Source organism: Chiloscyllium punctatum, chromosome 13 (genome assembly GCF_047496795.1).
Source record: "Chiloscyllium punctatum isolate Juve2018m chromosome 13, sChiPun1.3, whole genome shotgun sequence".
Classification (NCBI taxonomy): domain Eukaryota; kingdom Metazoa; phylum Chordata; class Chondrichthyes; order Orectolobiformes; family Hemiscylliidae; genus Chiloscyllium; species Chiloscyllium punctatum.
In genome coordinates, this window is record NC_092751.1 from 76,011,250 (window position 1) to 76,031,120 (window position 19,871).

The window sequence follows — 19,871 nt, forward strand, 5'->3', positions numbered from 1 at the left end:
AACCCACCGACAGTGCAGCACTTTCTCTGTGATAACCCACTGACAGTGCAGCACTTTCTCTGTGATAACACACTGACAGTGCAGCACTTTCTCTGTGATAACCCACTGACAGTGCAGCACTTCCTCTGTGATAGCCTACTGACAGTGCAGCACTTTCTCTGTGATAACCCACTGACAGTGCAGCACTTTCCCTGTGATAAACCACTGACAGTGCAGCACTTTCTCTGTGAAAACCCAATGACAGTGCAGCACTTTCCCTGTGATAACCCACTGACATTGCAGCACTTTCTCTGTGATAACCCACTGACAGTGCAGCACTTTCTCTGTGATAACCCACTGACAGTGCAGCACTTTCTCTGTGATAACCCACTGACAGTGCAGCACTTTCCCTGTGATAACACACTGACAGTACAGCACTTTCCCTGTGATAACCCACTGACAGTACAGCACTTTCCCTGTGATAAATCACTGACAGTGCAGCACTTTCTCTGTGATAACTTACCGACAGTGCAGCACTTTCTCTGCGATAACCCACTGACAGTGCTGCACTTTCTCTGTGATAACACACTGACAGTGCAGCACTTTCTCTGTGATAACCCACTGACAGTGCAGCACTTTCTCTGAGATAAATCACTAACAGTGCAGCACTTTCCCTGTGATAACCCACTGACAGTGCAGCACTTTCCCTGTGATAACCCACTGACAGTGCAGCACTTTCTCTGTGATAACCCACCGACAGTGCAGCACTTTCTCTGTGATAACCCACTGACAGTGCAGCACTTTCTCTGTGATAACCCACTGACAGTGCAGCACTTTCTCTGTGATAACCCACTGACAGTGCAGCACTTTCTTTGTGATAACTCGCGACAGTGCAGCACTTTCCCTGTGATAATCCACTGACAGTGCAGCACTTTCTCTGTGATAACACACTGACAGTGCAGCACTTTCTCTGTGATAACTTACTGACAGTGCAGCACTTTCTCTGTGATAACCCACTGACAGTGCAGCACTTTCTCTGTGATAACACACTGACAGTGCAGCACTTTCTCTGTGATAACCCACTCACAGTGCAGCACTTTCTCTGTGATAACTCACTGACAGTGCAGCACTTTCCCTTTGATAACCCACTGACAGTGCAGCACTTTCCCTGTGATAACCCACTGACAGTGCAGCACTTTCTCTGTGATAACTGACTGACAGTGCAGCACTTTCTCTGTGATAACTTACTGACAGTGCAGCACTTTCTCTGTGATAACCCACTGACAGTGCAGCACTTTCTCTGTGATAACTTACTGACAGTGCAGCTCTTTCTCTGTGGTAAGTCACCGACAGTGCAGCACTTTCTCTGTGATAAATCACTGACAGTGCAGCACTTTCCCTGTGATAACTTACTGACAGTGCAGCACTTTCCCTGTGATAACTTACCGACAGTGCAGCACTTTCTATGTGATAACGCACCGACAGTGCAGCACTTTCTCTGCGATAACCCACTGACAGTGCTGCACTTTCTCTGTGATAACACACTGACAGTGCAGCACTTTCTCTGTGATAACCCACTGACAGTGCAGCAGTTTCTCTGAGATAACTCACTGACAGTGCAGCACTTTCCCTGTGATAACCCACTGACAGTGCAGCACTTTCCCTGTGATAACCCACTGACAGTGCAGCACTTTCTCTGTGATAAATCACTGACAGTGCAGCACTTTCTCTGTGATAACTTACCGACAGTGCAGCACTTTCTCTGTGATAACTTGCCGACAGGGCAGCAGTTTCACTGTGATAACTTACCGACAGTGCAGCACTTTCTCTGTGATAAATCACTGACAGTGCAGCACTTTCTCTGTGATAACTTACCGACAGTGCAGCACTTTCTCTGTGATAACTTACCGACAGTGCAGCAGTTTCACTGTGATAACTTACCGACACTGCAGCACTTTCTCTGTGATAACACACTGACAGTGCAGCACTTTCTCTGTGATAACCCACTGACAGTGCAGCACTTTCCCTGTGATAACCCACTGACAGTTCAGCACTTTCTCTGTGATAACCCACTGACAGTGCAGCACTTTCTCAGTGATAACTCGCTGACAGTGCAGCACTTTCTCTGTGATAACCCACTGACAGTGCAGCACTTTCCCTGTGATAACCCACTGACAGTGCAGCACTTTCTCAGTGATACCTCGCTGACAGTGCAGCACTTTCTCTGTGATAACTCACCGACAGTGCAGCACTCTCTCTGTGATAACCCACTGACAGTGCAGCACTTTCTCTGTGATAACCCACTGACAGTGCAGCACTTTCTCAGTGATAACTCGCTGACAGCGCAGCACTTTCTCAATGATAACCCACTGACAGTGCAGCAATTTCTCTGTGATAAATCACCGACAGTGCAGCAGTTTCACTGTGATAAATCACTGACATTGCAGCACTTTCTCTGTGATAACTTACCGACAGTGCATCACTTTCTCTGTGATAACTCACCGACAGTACAGCACTTTCCCTGTGATAACCCACTGACAGTGCAGCACGTTCCCTGTGATAACCCACTGACGGCGCAGCACTTTCTCTGTGATAACCCACTGACAGTGCAGCACTTTCTCTGTGATAACCCACTGACAGTGCAGCACGTTCCCTGTGATAACCCACTGACAGTGCAGCACTTTCTCTGTGATAATCCACTGACAGTGCAGCACTTTCTCTGTGATAACCCACTGACAGGGCAGCACTTTCTCTGTGATAACCCACTGACAGTGCAGCACTTTCTTTGTGATAACTCGCGACAGTGCAGCACTTTCTCTGTGATAACCCACCGACAGTGCAGCACATTCTCTGTGATAACCCACTGACAGTGCAGCACTTTCTTTGTGATAACTCGCGACAGTGCAGCACTTTACCTGTGATAACCCACGGACAGTGCAGCACTTTCTCTGGGATAACACACTGACAGTGCAGCACTTTCTCTGTGAAAACTTACTGACAGTGCAGCACTTTCTCTGTGATAACCTACTGACAGTGCAGCACTTTCTCTGTGATAACACACTGACAGTGCAGCACTTTCTCTGTGATAACCCACTGACAGTGCAGCACTTTCTCTGTGATAACTCACTGACAAACCTGCACTTTCCCTGTGGTAACCCACTGACAGTGCAGCACTTTCCCTGTGATAACCCACTGACAGTGCAGCACTTTCTCTGTGATAACTTACTGACAGTGCAGCACTTTCTCTGTGATAACTTACTGACAGTGCAGCACTTTCTCTGTGATAACCCACTGACAGTGCAGCACTTTCTCTGTGATAACTTACTGACAGTGCAGCACTTTCTCTGTGATAAATCACCGGCAGTGCAGCACTTTCTCTGTGATAACTTACTGACAGTGCAGCAGTTTCACTGTGATAACTTACCGACAGTGCAGCACATTCTCTGTGATAAATCACTGACAGTGCAGTACTTTCTCTGTGATAACTTACCGACAGTGCAGCACTTTCTCTGTGATAACACACTGACAGTGCAGCACTTTCTCTGTGATAACCCACTGACAGTGCAGCACTTTCTCTGTGATAACCCACTGACAGTGCAGCAGTTTCCCTGTGATAACCCACTGACAGTGCAGCACTTTCTCTGTGAAAACCCACTGACAGTGCAGCACTTTCTCAGTGATAACTCGCTGACAGTGCAGCACTTTCTCTGTGATAACCCACTGACAGTGCAGCAGTTTCCCTGTGATAACCCACTGACAGTGCAGCACTTTCCCTGTGATAACTCGCTGACAGTGCAGCACTTTCTCTGTGATATCTCACCGACAGTGCAGCACTTTCTCTGTGATAACCCACTGACAGTGCAGCACTTTCTCTGTGATAACACACTGACAGTGCAGCACTTTCTCTGTGATAACCCACTGACAGTGCAGCACTTTCTCTGTGAAAACCCGCCGACATTTCAGCACTTTCTCTGTGATAGCCTCCTGACAGTGCAGCACTTTCTCTGGGATAACCCACTGACAGTGCAGCACTTCCTCTGTGATAACCCACTGACAGTGCAGCACTTTCTCTGTGATAACCCACTGACAGTGCAGCACTTTCCCTGTGATAACCCACTGACAGTGCAGCACTTTCTCTGTGATAACCCACTGACAGTGCAGCACTTTCTCTGTGATAACCCACTGACAGTGCAGCACTTTCCCTGTGATAACACACTGACAGTACAGCACTTTCCCTGTGATAACCCACTGACAGTACAGCACTTTCCCTGTGATAACCCACTGACAGTACAGCACTTTCTCTGTGATAACCCACTGACAGGCAGGAACATTCTCTGTGATAACCCACTGACTGTGCAGCACTTTCCCTGTGATAACCCACTGAGAGTGCAGCACTTTCTCTGTGATAACCCACTGACAGTGCAGCACATTCTCTGTGATAACCCACTGACAGTGCAGCACTTTCTCTGTGATAACCCACTGACAGTGCAGCACTTTCTCTATGATAACTTACCGACAGTGCAGCACTTTCTCTGTAATAACCCACTGACAGTGCACCACTTTCTCTGTGATAACACACTGACAGTACCGCACTTTCCCTGTGATAACCCACTGACAATACAGCACTTTCTCTGTGATAACCCACTGAGAGTGCAGCACTTTCTCTGTGATAACACACTGACAGTGCAGCACTTTCCCTGTGATAACTTACCGACAGTGCAGCACTTTCTCTGTGATAAATCACTGACAGTGCAGCATTTTCTCTGTGATAACTTACCGACAGTGCAGCACTTTCTCTGTGATAACTTACCGACAGTGCAGCAGTTTCACTGTGATAACTTACCGACACTGCAGCACTTTCTCTGTGATAAATCACTGACAGTGCAGCACTTTCTCTGTGATAACTTACCGACAGTGCAGCACTTTCTCTGTGATAACTTACCGACAGTGCAGCAGTTTCACTGTGATAACTTACCGACAGTGCAGCACTTTCTCTGTGATAACTTACCGACAGTGCAGCACTTTCTCTGTGATAACACACTGACAGTGCAGCACTTTCTCTGTGATAACCCACTGACAGTGCAGCACTTTCTCTGTGATAACCCACTGACAGTGCAGCACTTTCCCTGTGATAACCCACTGACAGTTCAGCACTTTCTCTGTGATAACCCACTGACAGTGCAGCACTTTCTCAGTGATAACTCGCTGACAGTGCAGCACTTTCTCTGTGATAACCCACTGACAGTGCAGCACTTTCCCTGTGATAACCCACTGACAGTGCAGCACTTTCTCAGTGATAACTCGCTGACAGTGCAGCACTTTCTCTGTGATAACTCACCGACAGTGCAGCACTTTCTCTGTGATAACCCACTGACAGTGCAGCACTTTCTCTGTGATAACCCACTGACAGTGCAGCACTTTCTCAGTGATAACTCGCTGACAGCGCAGCACTTTCTCTGTGATAACCCACTGACAGTGCAGCAATTTCTCTGTGATAAATCACCGACAGTGCAGCAGTTTCACTGTGATAAATCACTGACATTGCAGCGCTTTCTCTGTGATAACTTACCGACAGTGCATCACTTTCTCTGTGATAACTCACCGACAGTACAGCACTTTCCCTGTGATAACCCACTGACAGTGCAGCACGTTCCCTGTGATAACCCACAGACAGCGCAGCACTTTCTCTGTGATAACCCACTGACAGTGCAGCACTTTCTCTGTGATAACCCACTGACAGTGCAGCACGTTCCCTGTGATAACCCACTGACAGCGCAGCACTTTCTCTGTGATAATCCACTGACAGTGCAGTACTTTCTCTGTGACAACCCACTGACAGTGCAGCACTTTCTCTGTGATAACCCACTGACAGGGCAGCACTTTCTCTGTGATAACCCACTGACAGTGCAGCACTTTCTTTGTGATAACTCGCGACAGTGCAGCACTTTCTCTGTGATAACCCACCGACAGTGCAGTACTTTCTCTTTGATAACCCACTGACAGGGCAGCACTTTCTCTCTGATAACCCGCTGACAGTGCAGCACTTTCTTTGTGATAACTCGCGACAGTGCAGCACTTTCCCTGTGATAACCCACTGACAGTGCAGCACTTTCTCTGTGATAACACACTGTCAGTGCAGCACTTTCTCTGTGATAACTTACTGACAGTGCAGCACTTTCTCTGTGATAACCCACTGACAGTGCAGCACTTTCTCTGTGATAACCCACTGACAGTGCAGCACTTTCTCTGTGATAACCCACTGACAGTGCAGCACTTTCTCTGTGATAACCCACTGACAGTGCCGCACTTTCTCTGTGATAACGTACTGACAGTGCAGCACTTTCTCTGTGATAACTTACCGACAGTGCAGCACTTTCTCTGTGATAACTTACCGACAGTGCAGCAGTTTAACTGTGATAACTTACCGACAGTGCAGCACTTTCTCTGTGATAAATCACTGACAGTGCAGCACTTTCTCTGTGATAACTTACCGACAGTGCAGCACTTTCTCTGTGATAACTTACCGACAGTGCAGCAGTTTCACTGTGATAACTTACCGACAGTGCAGCACTTTCTCTGTGATAACCTACCGACAGTGCAGCACTTTCTCTGTGATAACACACTGACAGTGCAGCACTTTCTCTGTGATAACCCACTGACAGTGCAGCACTTTCTCTGTGATAACCCACTGACAGTGCAGCACTTTCCCTGTGATAACCCACTGAGAGTTCAGCACTTTCTCTGTGATAACCCACTGACAGTGCAGCACTTTCTCAGTGATAACTCGGTGACAGTGCAGCACTTTCTCTGTGATAACCCACTGACAGTGCAGCACTTTCCCTGTGATAACCCACTGACAGTGCAGCACTTTCTCAGTGATAACTCGCTGACAGTGCAGCACTTTCTCTGTGATAACTCACCGACAGTGCAGCACTTTCTCTGTGATAACCCACTGACAGTGCAGCACTTTCTCTGTGATAACCCACTGACAGTGCAGCACTTTCTCAGTGATAACTCGCTGACAGCGCAGCACTTTCTCTGTGATATCCCACTGACAGCGCAGCAATTTCTCTTTGATAACTTACCGACAGTGCAGCAGTTTCACTGTGATAAATCACTGACATTGCAGCACTTTCTCTGTGATAACTTACCGACAGTGCATCACTTTCTCTGTGATAACTCACCGACAGTACAGCACTTTCCCTGTGATAACCCACTGACAGTGCAGCACGTTCCCTGTGATAACCCACAGACAGCGCAGCACTTTCTCTGTGATAACCCACTGACAGTGCAGCACTTTCTCTGTGATAACCCACTGACAGTGCAGCACGTTCCCTGTGATAACCCACTGACAGTGCAGCACTCTCTCTGTGATAATCCACTGACAGTGCAGCACTTTCTCTGTGACAACCCACTGACAGTGCAGCACTTTCTCTGTGATAACCCACTGACAGTGCAGCACTTTCTCTGTGATAACCCACTGACAGTTCAGCACTTTCTTTGTGATAACTCGCGACAGTGCAGCACTTTCTCTGTGATAACCCACCGACAGTGCAGCACTTCCTCTGTGATAACCCACTGACAGGGCAGCACTTTCTCTGTGATAACCCGCTGACAGTGCAGCACTTTCTTTGTGATAACTCGCGACAGTGCAGCACTTTCCCTGTGATAACCCACTGACAGTGCAGCACTTTCTCTGTAATAACACACTGACAGTGCAGCACTTTCTCTGTGATAACTTACTGACAGTGCAGCACTTTCTCTGTGATAACCCACTGACAGTGCAGCACTTTCTCTGTGATAACCCACTGACAGTGCAGCACTTTCTCTGTGATAACCCACTGAAAGTGCAGCACTTTCTCTGTGATAACTTACTGACAGTGCAGCACTTTCTCTCTGATAAATCACCGACAGTGCAGCACTTTCTCTGTGATAAATCACTGACAGTGCAGCACTTTCCCTGTGATAACTTACTGACAGTGCAGCACTTTCCCAGTGATAACTTACCGACAGTGCAGCACTTTCTCTGTGATAACCCACTGACAGTGCAGCACTTTCTCTGTGATAACACACTGACAGTGCAGCACTTTCTCTGTGATAACCCACTGACTGTGCAGCACTTTCTCTGTGATAACTTACTGACAGTGCAGCACTTTCTCTGTGATAACCCACTGAGAGTGCAGGACTTTCTCTGTGATAACACACTGACAGTGCAGCACTTTCTCTGTGATAACCCACTGACAGCGCAGCACTTTCTCTGTGATAACTCACTGACAGTGCAGCACTTTCCCTGTGATAACCCACTGACAGTGCAGCACTTTCCCTGTGATAACCCACTGATAGTGCCGCACTTTCGCCGTGATAACCCACCGACAGTACAGCACTTTCTCTGTGATAACCCACTGACAGTGCTGCACTTTCTCTGTGATAACTCACCGACAGTGCAGCAGTTTCACTGTGATAACTTACCGACAGTGCAGCACTTTCTCTGTGATAAATCACTGACAGTGCAGCACTTTCTCTGTGATAACTTACCGACAGTGCAGCACTTTCTCTGTGATAACTTACCCACAGTGCAGCACTTTCTCTGTGATAACACACTGACAGTGCAGCACTTTCTCAGTGATAACTCGCTGACAGTGCAGCACTTTCTCTGTGATAAATCACTGACAGTGCAGCACTTTCTCTGTGATAACACACTGACAGTGCAGCAATTTCTCTGTGATAACCCACTGACAGTGCAGCACTTTCTCTGTGAAAACCCGCCGACAGTTCAGCACTTTCTCCGTGATAGCCTACTGACAGTGCAGCACTTTCTCTGGGAAAACCCACTGACAGTGCAGCACTTCCTCTGTGATAACCCACTGACAGTGCAGCACTTTCTCTGTGATAACCCACTGACAGTGCAGCACTTTCCCTGTGATAACCCACTGACAGTGCAGCACTTTCTCTGTGATAACTTACTGACAGTGCAGCACTTTCTCTGTGATAACCCACTGACAGTGCAGCACTTTCCCTGTGATAACACACTGACAGTACAGCACTTTCCCTGTGATAACCCACTGACAGTACAGCACTTTCCCTGTGATAACCCACTGACAGTACAGCACTTTCTCTGTGATAACCCACTGACAGGCAGGAACATTCTCTGTGATAACCCACTGACAGTACAGCACTTTCCCTGTGATAACCCACTGAGAGTGCAGCACTTTCTCTGTGATAACCCACTGACAGTGCAGCACTTTCTCTGTGATAACCCACTGACAGTGCAGCACTTTCTCTGTGATAACCCACTGACAGTGCAGCACTTTCTCTGTGATAACTTACCGACAGTGCAGCACTTTCTCTGTGATAACCCACTGACAGTGCACCACTTTCTCTGTGATAACACACTGACAGTACCGCACTTTCCCTGTGATAACCCACTGACAGTACAGCACTTTCCCTGTGATAACCCACTGAGAGTGCAGCACTTTCTCTGTGATAACACACTGACAGTGCAGCACTTTCCCTATGATAACACACTGACAGTACAGCACTTTCTCTGTGATAAGCCACTGACAGTGCAGCACTTTCTCTGTGATAACTCACCGACAGTGCAGCAGTTTCACTGTGATAACTTACCGACAGTGCAGCACTTTCTCTGTGATAAATCACTGACAGTGCAGCACTTTCTCTGTGATAACTTACCGACAGTGCAGCACTTTCTCTGTGATAACTTACCGACAGTGCAGCAGTTTCACTGTGATAACTTACCGACAGTGCAGCACTTTCTCTCTGATAAATCACTGACAGTGCAGCACTTTCTCTGTGATAACTGACCAACAGTGCAGCACTTTCTCTGTGATAACTTACCGACAGTGCGGCAGTTTCACTGTGATAACTTACCGACAGTGCAGCACTTTCTCTGTGATAACTTACCGACAGTGCAGCACTTTCTCTGTGATAACACACTGACAGTGCAGCACTTTCTCTGTGATAACCCACTGACAGTGCAGCACTTTCTCTGTGATAACCCACTGACAGTGCAGCACTTTCCCTGTGATAACTCACTGACAGTTCAGCACTTTCTCTGTGATAACCCACTGACAGTGCAGCACTTTCTCAGTGATAACTCGCTGACAGTGCAGCACTTTCTCTGTGATAACCCACTGACAGTGCAGCACTTTCCCTGTGATAACCCACTGACAGTGCAGCACTTTCTCAGTGATAACTCGCTGACAGTGCAGCACTTTCTCTGTGATAACTCACCGACAGTGCAGCACTTTCTCTGTGATAACCCACTGACAGTGCAGCACTTTCTCTGTGATAACCCACTGACAGTGCAGCACTTTCTCAGTGATAACTCGCTGACAGCGCAGCACTTTCTCTGTGATAACCCACTGACAGTGCAGCAGTGTCACTGTGATAAATCACTGACATTGCAGCGCTTTCTCTGTGATAACTTACCGACAGTGCATCACTTTCTCTGTGATAACTCACCGACAGTACAGCACTTTCCCTGTGATAACCCACTGACAGTGCAGCACGTTCCCTGTGATAACCCACAGACAGCGCAGCACTTTCTCTGTGATAACCCACTGACAGTGCAGCACATTCTCTGTGATAAGCCACTGACAGTGCAGCACGTTCCCTGTGATAACCCACTGACAGCGCAGCACTTTCTCTGTGATAATCCACTGACAGTGCAGCACTTTCTCTGTGACAACCCACTGACAGTGCAGCACTTTCTCTGTGATAACCCACTGACAGGGCAGCACTTTCTCTGTGATAACCGACAGTGCAGCACTTTCTCTGTGATTACTTACTGACAGTGCAGCACTTTCTCTGTGATAACCCACTGACAGTGCAGCACTTTCTCTGTGATAACCCACTGACAGTGCAGCACTTTCTCTGTGATAACCCACTGACAGTGCAGCACTTTCTCTGTGATAACCCACTGACAGTGCAGCACTTTCTCTGTGATAACCCACTGACAGTGCAGCACTTTCTCTGTGATAACTTACCGACAGTGCAGCACTTTCTCTGTGATAACTTACCGACAGTGCAGCAGTTTCACTGTGATAACTTACCGACACTGCAGCACTTTCTCTGTGATAAATCACTGACAGTGCAGCACTTTCTCTGTGATAACTTACCGACAGTGCAGCACTTTCTCTGTGATAACTTACCGACAGTGCAGCAGTTTCACTGTGATAACTTACCGACAGTGCAGCACTTTCTCTGTGATAACTTACCGACAGTGCAGCACTTTCTCTGTGATAACAAACTGACAGTGCAGCACTTTCTCTGTGATAACCCACTGACAGTGCAGCACTTTCTCTGTGATAACCCACTGACAGTGCAGCACTTTCCCTGTGATAACCCACTGAGAGTTCAGCACTTTCTCTGTGATAACCCACTGACAGTGCAGCACTTTCTCAGTGATAACTCGCTGACAGTGCAGCAGTTTCTCTGTGATAACCCACTGACAGTGCAGCACTTTCCCTGTGATAACCCACTGACAGTGCAGCACTTTCTCAGTGATAACTCGCTGACAGTGCAGCACTTTCTCTGTGATAACTCACCGACAGTGCAGCACTTTCTCTGTGATAACCCACTGACAGTGCAGCACTTTCTCTGTGATAACCCACTGACAGTGCAGCACTTTCTCAGTGATAACTCGCTGACAGCGCAGCACTTTCTCTGTGATATCCCACTGACAGTGCAGCAATTTCTCTGTGATAAATCACCGACAGTGCTGCAGTTTCACTGTGATAAATCACTGACATTGCAGCACTTTCTCTGTGATAACTTACCGACAGTGCATCACTTTCTCTGTGATAACTCACCGACAGTACAGCACTTTCCCTGTGATAACCCACTGACAGTGCAGCACGTTCCCTGTGATAACCCACAGACAGCGCAGCACTTTCTCTGTGATAACCCACTGACAGTGCAGCACTGACTCTGTGATAACCCACTGACAGTGCAGCACGTTCCCTGTGATAACCCACTGACAGTGCAGCACTTTCTCTGTGATAATCCACTGACAGTGCAGCACTTTCTCTGTGACAACCCACTGACAGTGCAGCACTTTCTCTGTGATAACCCACTGACAGTGCAGCACTTTCTCTGTGATAACCCACTGACAGTGCAGCACTTTCTTTGTGATAACTCGCGACAGTGCAGCACTTTCTCTGTGATAACCCACCGACAGTGCAGCACTTCCTCTGTGATAACCCACTGACAGGGAAGCACTTTCTCTGTGATAACCCGCTGACAGTGCAGCACTTTCTTTGTGATAACTTACCGACAGTGCAGCACTTTCTCTGTGATAACACACTGACAGTGCAGCACTTTCTCAGTGATAACTCGCTGACAGCGCAGCACTTTCTCTGTGATAACCCACTGACAGTGCAGCAGTGTCACTGTGATAAATCACTGACATTGCAGCGCTTTCTCTGTGATAACTTACCGACAGTGCATCACTTTCTCTGTGATAACTCACCGACAGTACAGCACTTTCCCTGTGATAACCCACTGACAGTGCAGCACGTTCCCTGTGATAACCCACAGACAGCGCAGCACTTTCTCTGTGATAACCCACTGACAGTGCAGCACATTCTCTGTGATAACCCACTGACAGTGCAGCACGTTCCCTGTGATAACCCACTGACAGTGCAGCACTTTCTCTGTGATAATCCACTGACAGTGTAGCACTTTCTCTGTGACAACCCACTGACAGTGCAGCACTTTCTCTGTGATAACCCACTGACAGGGCAGCACTTTCTCTGTGATAACCGACAGTGCAGCACTTTCTCTGTGATTACTTACTGACAGTGCAGCACTTTCTCTGTGATAACCCACTGACAGTGCAGCACTTTCTCTGTGATAACCCACTGACAGTGCAGCACTTTCTCTGTGATAACCCACTGACAGTGCAGCACTTTCTCTGTGATAACCCACTGACAGTGCAGCACTTTCTCTGTGATAACCCACTGACAGTGCAGCACTTTCTCTGTGATAACTTACCGACAGTGCAGCACTTTCTCTGTGATAACTTACCGACAGTGCAGCAGTTTCACTGTGATAACTTACCGACACTGCAGCACTTTCTCTGTGATAAATCACTGACAGTGCAGCACTTTCTCTGTGATAACTTACCGACAGTGCAGCACTTTCTCTGTGATAACTTACCGACAGTGCAGCAGTTTCACTGTGATAACTTACCGACAGTGCAGCACTTTCTCTGTGATAACTTACCGACAGTGCAGCACTTTCTCTGTGATAACAAACTGACAGTGCAGCACTTTCTCTGTGATAACCCACTGACAGTGCAGCACTTTCTCTGTGATAACCCACTGACAGTGCAGCACTTTCCCTGTGATAACCCACTGAGAGTTCAGCACTTTCTCTGTGATAACCCACTGACAGTGCAGCACTTTCTCAGTGATAACTCGCTGACAGTGCAGCACTTTCTCTGTGATAACCCACTGACAGTGCAGCACTTTCCCTGTGATAACCCACTGACAGTGCAGCACTTTCTCAGTGATAACTCGCTGACAGTGCAGCACTTTCTCTGTGATAACTCACCGACAGTGCAGCACTTTCTCTGTGATAACCCACTGACAGTGCAGCACTTTCTCTGTGATAACCCACTGACAGTGCAGCACTTTCTCAGTGATAACTCGCTGACAGCGCAGCACTTTCTCTGTGATATCCCACTGACAGTGCAGCAATTTCTCTGTGATAAATCACCGACAGTGCTGCAGTTTCACTGTGATAAATCACTGACATTGCAGCACTTTCTCTGTGATAACTTACCGACAGTGCATCACTTTCTCTGTGATAACTCACCGACAGTACAGCACTTTCCCTGTGATAACCCACTGACAGTGCAGCACGTTCCCTGTGATAACCCACAGACAGCGCAGCACTTTCTCTGTGATAACCCACTGACAGTGCAGCACTGACTCTGTGATAACCCACTGACAGTGCAGCACGTTCCCTGTGATAACCCACTGACAGTGCAGCACTTTCTCTGTGATAATCCACTGACAGTGCAGCACTTTCTCTGTGACAACCCACTGACAGTGCAGCACTTTCTCTGTGATAACCCACTGACAGTGCAGCACTTTCTCTGTGATAACCCACTGACAGTGCAGCACTTTCTTTGTGATAACTCGCGACAGTGCAGCACTTTCTCTGTGATAACCCACCGACAGTGCAGCACTTCCTCTGTGATAACCCACTGACAGGGAAGCACTTTCTCTGTGATAACCCGCTGACAGTGCAGCACTTTCTTTGTGATAACTCGCGACAGTGCAGCACTTTCCCTGTGATAACCCACTGACAGTGCAGCACTTTCTCTGTAATAACACACTGACAGTGCAGCACTTTCTCTGTGATAACTTACTGACAGTGCAGCACTTTCTCTGTGATAACCCACTGACAGTGCAGCACTTTCTCTGTGATAACCCACTGACAGTGCAGCACTTTCTCTGTGATAACCCACTAAAAGTGCAGCACTTTCTCTGTGATAACTTACTGACAGTGCAGCACTTTCTCTCTGATAAATCACCGGCAGTGCAGCACTTTCTCTGTGATAAATCACTGACAGTGCAGCACTTTCCCTGTGATAACTTACTGACAGTGCAGCACTTTCCCTGTGATAACTTACCGACAGTGCAGCACTTTCTCTGTGATAACACACTGACAGTGCAGCACTTTCTCTGTGATAACACACTGACAGTGCAGCACTTTCTCTGTGATAACCCACTGACAGTGCAGCACTTTCTCTGTGATAACTTACTGACAGTGCAGCACTTTCTCTGTGATAACCCACTGACAGTGCAGGACTTTCTCTGTGATAACACACTGACAGTGCAGCACTTTCTCTGTGATAACCTACTGACAGTGCAGCACTTTCTCTGTGATAACTCACTGACAGTGCAGCACTTTCCCTGTGATAACCCAAAGACAGTGCAGCACTTTCCCTGTGATAACCCACTGACAGTGCCGCATTTTCGCCGTGATAACCCACCGACAGTACAGCACTTTCTCTGTGATAACCCACTGACAGTGCAGCACTTTCTCTGTGATAACTTACCGACAGTGCAGCAGTTTCACTGTGATAACTTACCCACAGTGCAGCACTTTCTCTGTGATAAATCACTGACAGTGCAGCACTTTCTCTGTGATAACTTACCGACAGTGCCGCACTTTCTCTGTGATAACACACTGACAGTGCAGCACTTTCTCAGTGATAACTCGCTGACAGTGCAGCACTTTCTCTGTGATAACTCACCGACAGTGCAGCACTTTCTCTGTGATAACCCACTGACAGTGCAGCACTTTCTTAGTGATAACTCGCTGACAGTGCAGCACTTTCTCTGTGATAACCCACTGACAGTGCAGCACTTTCTCTGTGATAACTCACAGACAGTGCAGCAATTTCTCTGTGATAAATCACCGACAGTGCAGCAGTTTCACTGTGATAAATCACCGACAGTGCAGCAGTTTCACTGTGATAACTTACCCACAGTGCAGCACTTTCTCTGTGATAAATCACTGACAGTGCAGCACTTTCTCTGTGATAACTTACCGACAGTGCAGCACTTTCTCTGTGATAACACACTGACAGTGCAGCACTTTCTCTGTGATAACTTACTGACAGTGCAGCACTTTCTCTGTGATAACCCACTGACAGTGCAGCACTTTCTCTGTGATAACCCACTGACAGTGCAGCACTTTCTCTGTGATAACCCACTGACAGTGCAGCACTTTCTCTGTGATAACCCACTGACAGTGCCGCACTTTCTCTGTGATAACGTACTGACAGTGCAGCACTTTCTCTGTGATAACTTACCGACAGTGCAGCACTTTGTCTGTGATAACTTACCGACAGTGCAGCAGTTTCACTGTGATAACTTACCGACAGTGCAGCACTTTCTCTGTGATAAATCACTGACAGTGCAGCACTTTCTCTGTGATAACTTACCGACAGTGCAGCACTTTCTCTGTGATAACTTACCGAAAGTGCAGCAGTTTCACTGTGATAACTTACCGACAGTGCAGCACTTTCTCTGTGATAACTTACCGACAGTGCAGCACTTTCTCTGTGATAACACACTGACAGTGCAGCACTTTCTCTGTGATAACCCACTGACAGTGCAGCACTTTCTCTGTGATAACCCACTGACAGTGCAGCACTTTCCCTGTGATAACCCACTGAGAGTTCAGCACTTTCTCTGTGATAACCCACTGACAGTGCAGCACTTTCTCTGTGATAACCCACTGACAGTGCAGCACTTTCCCTGTGATAACCCACTGACAGTGCAGCACTTTCTCACTGATAACTCGCTGACAGTGCAGCACTTTCTCTGTGATAACTCACCGACAGTGCAGCACTTTCTCTGTGATAACCCACTGACAGTGCAGCACTTTCTCTGTGATAACCCACTGACAGTGCAGCACTTTCTCAGTGATAACTCGCTGACAGCGCAGCACTTTCTCTGTGGTATCCCACTGACAGTGCAGCAATTTCTCTGTGATAAATCACCGACAGTGCAGCAGTTTCACTGTGATAAATCACTGACATTGCAGCACTTTCTCTGTGATAACTTACCGACAGTGCATCACTTTCTCTGTGATAACTCACCGACAGTACAGCACTTTCCCTGTGATAACCCACTGACAGTGCAGCACGTTCCCTGTGATAACCCACAGACAGCGCAGCACTTTCTCTGTGATAACCCACTGACAGTGCAGCACTTTCTCTGTGATAACCCACTGACAGTGCAGCACGTTCCCTGTGATAACCCACTGACAGAGCAGCACTTTCTCTGTGATAATCCACTGACAGTGCAACACTTTCTCTGTGACAACCCACTGACAGTGCAGCACTTTCTCTGTGATAACCCACTGACAGTGCAGCACTTTCTCTGTGATAACCCACTGACAGTGCAGCACTTTCTTTGTGATAACTCGCGACAGTGCAGCACTTTCTCTGTGATAACCCACCGACAGTGCTGCACTTCCTCTGTGATAACCCACTGACAGGGAAGCACTTTCTCTGTGATAACCCGCTGACAGTGCAGCACTTTCTTTGTGATAACTCGCGACAGTGCAGCACTTTCCCTGTGATAACCCACTGACAGTGCAGCACTTTCTCTGTAATAACACACTGACAGTGCAGCACTTTCTCTGTGATAACTTACTGACAGTGCAGCACTTTCTCTGTGATAACCCACTGACAGTGCAGGACTTTCTCTGTGATAACCCACTGACAGTGCAGCACTTTCTCTGTGATAACCCACTGAAAGTGCAGCACTTTCTCTGTGATAACTTACTGACAGTGCAGCACTTTCTCTCTGATAAATCACCGGCAGTGCAGCACTTTCTCTGTGATAAATCACTGACAGTGCAGCACTTTCCCTGTGATAACTTACTGACAGTGCAGCCCTTTCCCTGTGATAACTTACCGACAGTGCAGCACTTTCTCTGTGATAACCCACTGACAGTGCAGCACTTTCTCTGTGATAACACACTGACAGTGCAGCACTTTCTCTGTGATAACCCACTGACAGTGCAGCACTTTCTCTGTGATAACTTACTGACAGTGCAGCACTTTCTCTGTGATAACCCACTGACAGTGCAGGACTTTCTCTGTGATAACACACTGACAGTGCAGCACTTTCTCTGTGATAACCCACTGACAGTGCAGCACTTTCTCTGTGATAACTCACTGACAGTGCAGCACTTTCCCCGTGATAACCCACTGATAGTGCAGCACTTTCCCTGTGATAACCCACTGACAGTGCCGCACTTTCGCCGTGATAACCCACCGACAGTACAGCACTTTCTCTGTGATAACCCACTGACAGTGCAGCACTTTCTCTGTCATAACTTACCGACAGTGCAGCAGTTTCACTGTGATAACTTACCCACAGTGCAGCACTTTCTCTGTGATAAATCACTGACAGGGCAGCACTTTCTCTGTGATAACTTACCGACAGTGCAGCACTTTCTCTGTGTTAACACACTGACAGTGCAGCACTTTCTCAGTGATAAATCGCTGACAGTGCAGCACTTTCTCTGTGATAACTCACCGACAGTGCAGCACTTTCTCTGTGATAACCCACTGACAGTGCAGCACTTTCTTAGTGATAACTCGCTGACAGTGCAGCACTTTCTCTGTGATAACCCACTGACAGTGCAGCACTTTCTCTGTGATAACTCACAGACAGTGCAGCAATTTCTCTGTGATAAATCACCGACAGTGCAGCAGTTTCACTGTGATAAATCACTGACATTGCAGCACTTTCTCTGTGATAACTTACCGACAGTACAGCACTTTCCCTGTGATAACCCACTGACAGTGCAGCACGTTCCCTGTGATAACCCAGTGACAGTGCAGCACTTTCTCTGTGATAACCCACTGACAGTGCAGCACTTTCTCTGTGATAACCCACTGACAGTGCAGCACGTTCCCTGTGATAACCCACTGACAGTGCAGCACTTTCTCTGTGATAATCCACTGACAGTGCAGCACTTTCTCTGTGATAACCCACTGACAGTGCAGCACTTTCTCTGTGATAACCCACTGACAGTGCAGCACTTTCTCTGTGATAATCCACTGACAGTGCAGCACTTTCTTTTTGATAACTCGCGACAGTGCAGCACTTTCTCTGTGATAACCCACCGACAGTGCAGCACTTCCTCGGTGATAACCCACTCACAGTGCAGCACTTTCTTTGTGATAACTCGCGACAGTGCAGCACTTTCCCTGTGAAAACCCACTGACAGTGCAGCACTTTCTCTGTGATAACACACTGACAGTGCAGCACTTTCTCTGTGATAACTTACTGACAGTGCAGCACTTTCTCTGTGATAACCCACTGACAGTGCAGCATTTTCTCTGTGATAACACACTGACAGTGCAGCACTTTCTCTGTGATAACCCACTGACAGTGCAGCACTTTCTCTGTGATAATCCACTGACAGTGCAGCACTTTCTTTTTGATAACTCGCGACAGTGCAGCACTTTCTCTGTGATAACCCACCGACAGTGCAGCACTTCCTCGGTGATAACCCACTCACAGTGCAGCACTTTCTTTGTGATAACTCGCGACAGTGCAGCACTTTCCCTGTGAAAACCCACTGACAGTGCAGCACTTTCTCTGTGATAACACACTGACAGTGCAGCACTTTCTCTGTGATAACTTACTGACAGTGCAGCACTTTCTCTGTGATAACCCACTGACAGTGCAGCATGTTCTCTGTGATAACACACTGACAGTGCAGCACTTTCTCTGTGATAACCCACTGACAGTGCAGCACTTTCCTGTGATAACCCACCGACAGTGCAGCAGTTTCACTGTGATAACTTACCGACAGTGCAGCACTTTCTCTGTGATAAATCACTGACAGTGCAGCACTTTCTCTGTGATAACTTACCGACAGTGCAGCACTTTCTCTGTGATAACTTACCGACAGTGCAGCAGTTTCACTGTGATAACGTACCGACAGTGCAGCACTTTCTCTGTGATAACTCACTGACAGTGCAGCACTTTCTCTGTGATAACACACTGACAGTGCAGCACTTTCTCAGTGATAACTCGCTGACAGTGCAGCACTTTCTCTGTGATAACTCACCGACAGTGCAGCACTTTCTCTGTGATGACCCACTGACAGTGCAGCACTTTCTTAGTGATAACTCGCTGACAGTGCAGCACTTTCTCTGTGATAACCCACTGACAGTGCAGCACTTTCTCTGTGATAACTCACAGACAGTGCAGCAATTTCTCTGTGATAAATCACCGACAGTGCAGCAGTTTCACTGTGATAAATCACTGACATTGCAGCACTTTCTCTGTTATAACTTACCGACAGTACAGCACTTTCCCTGT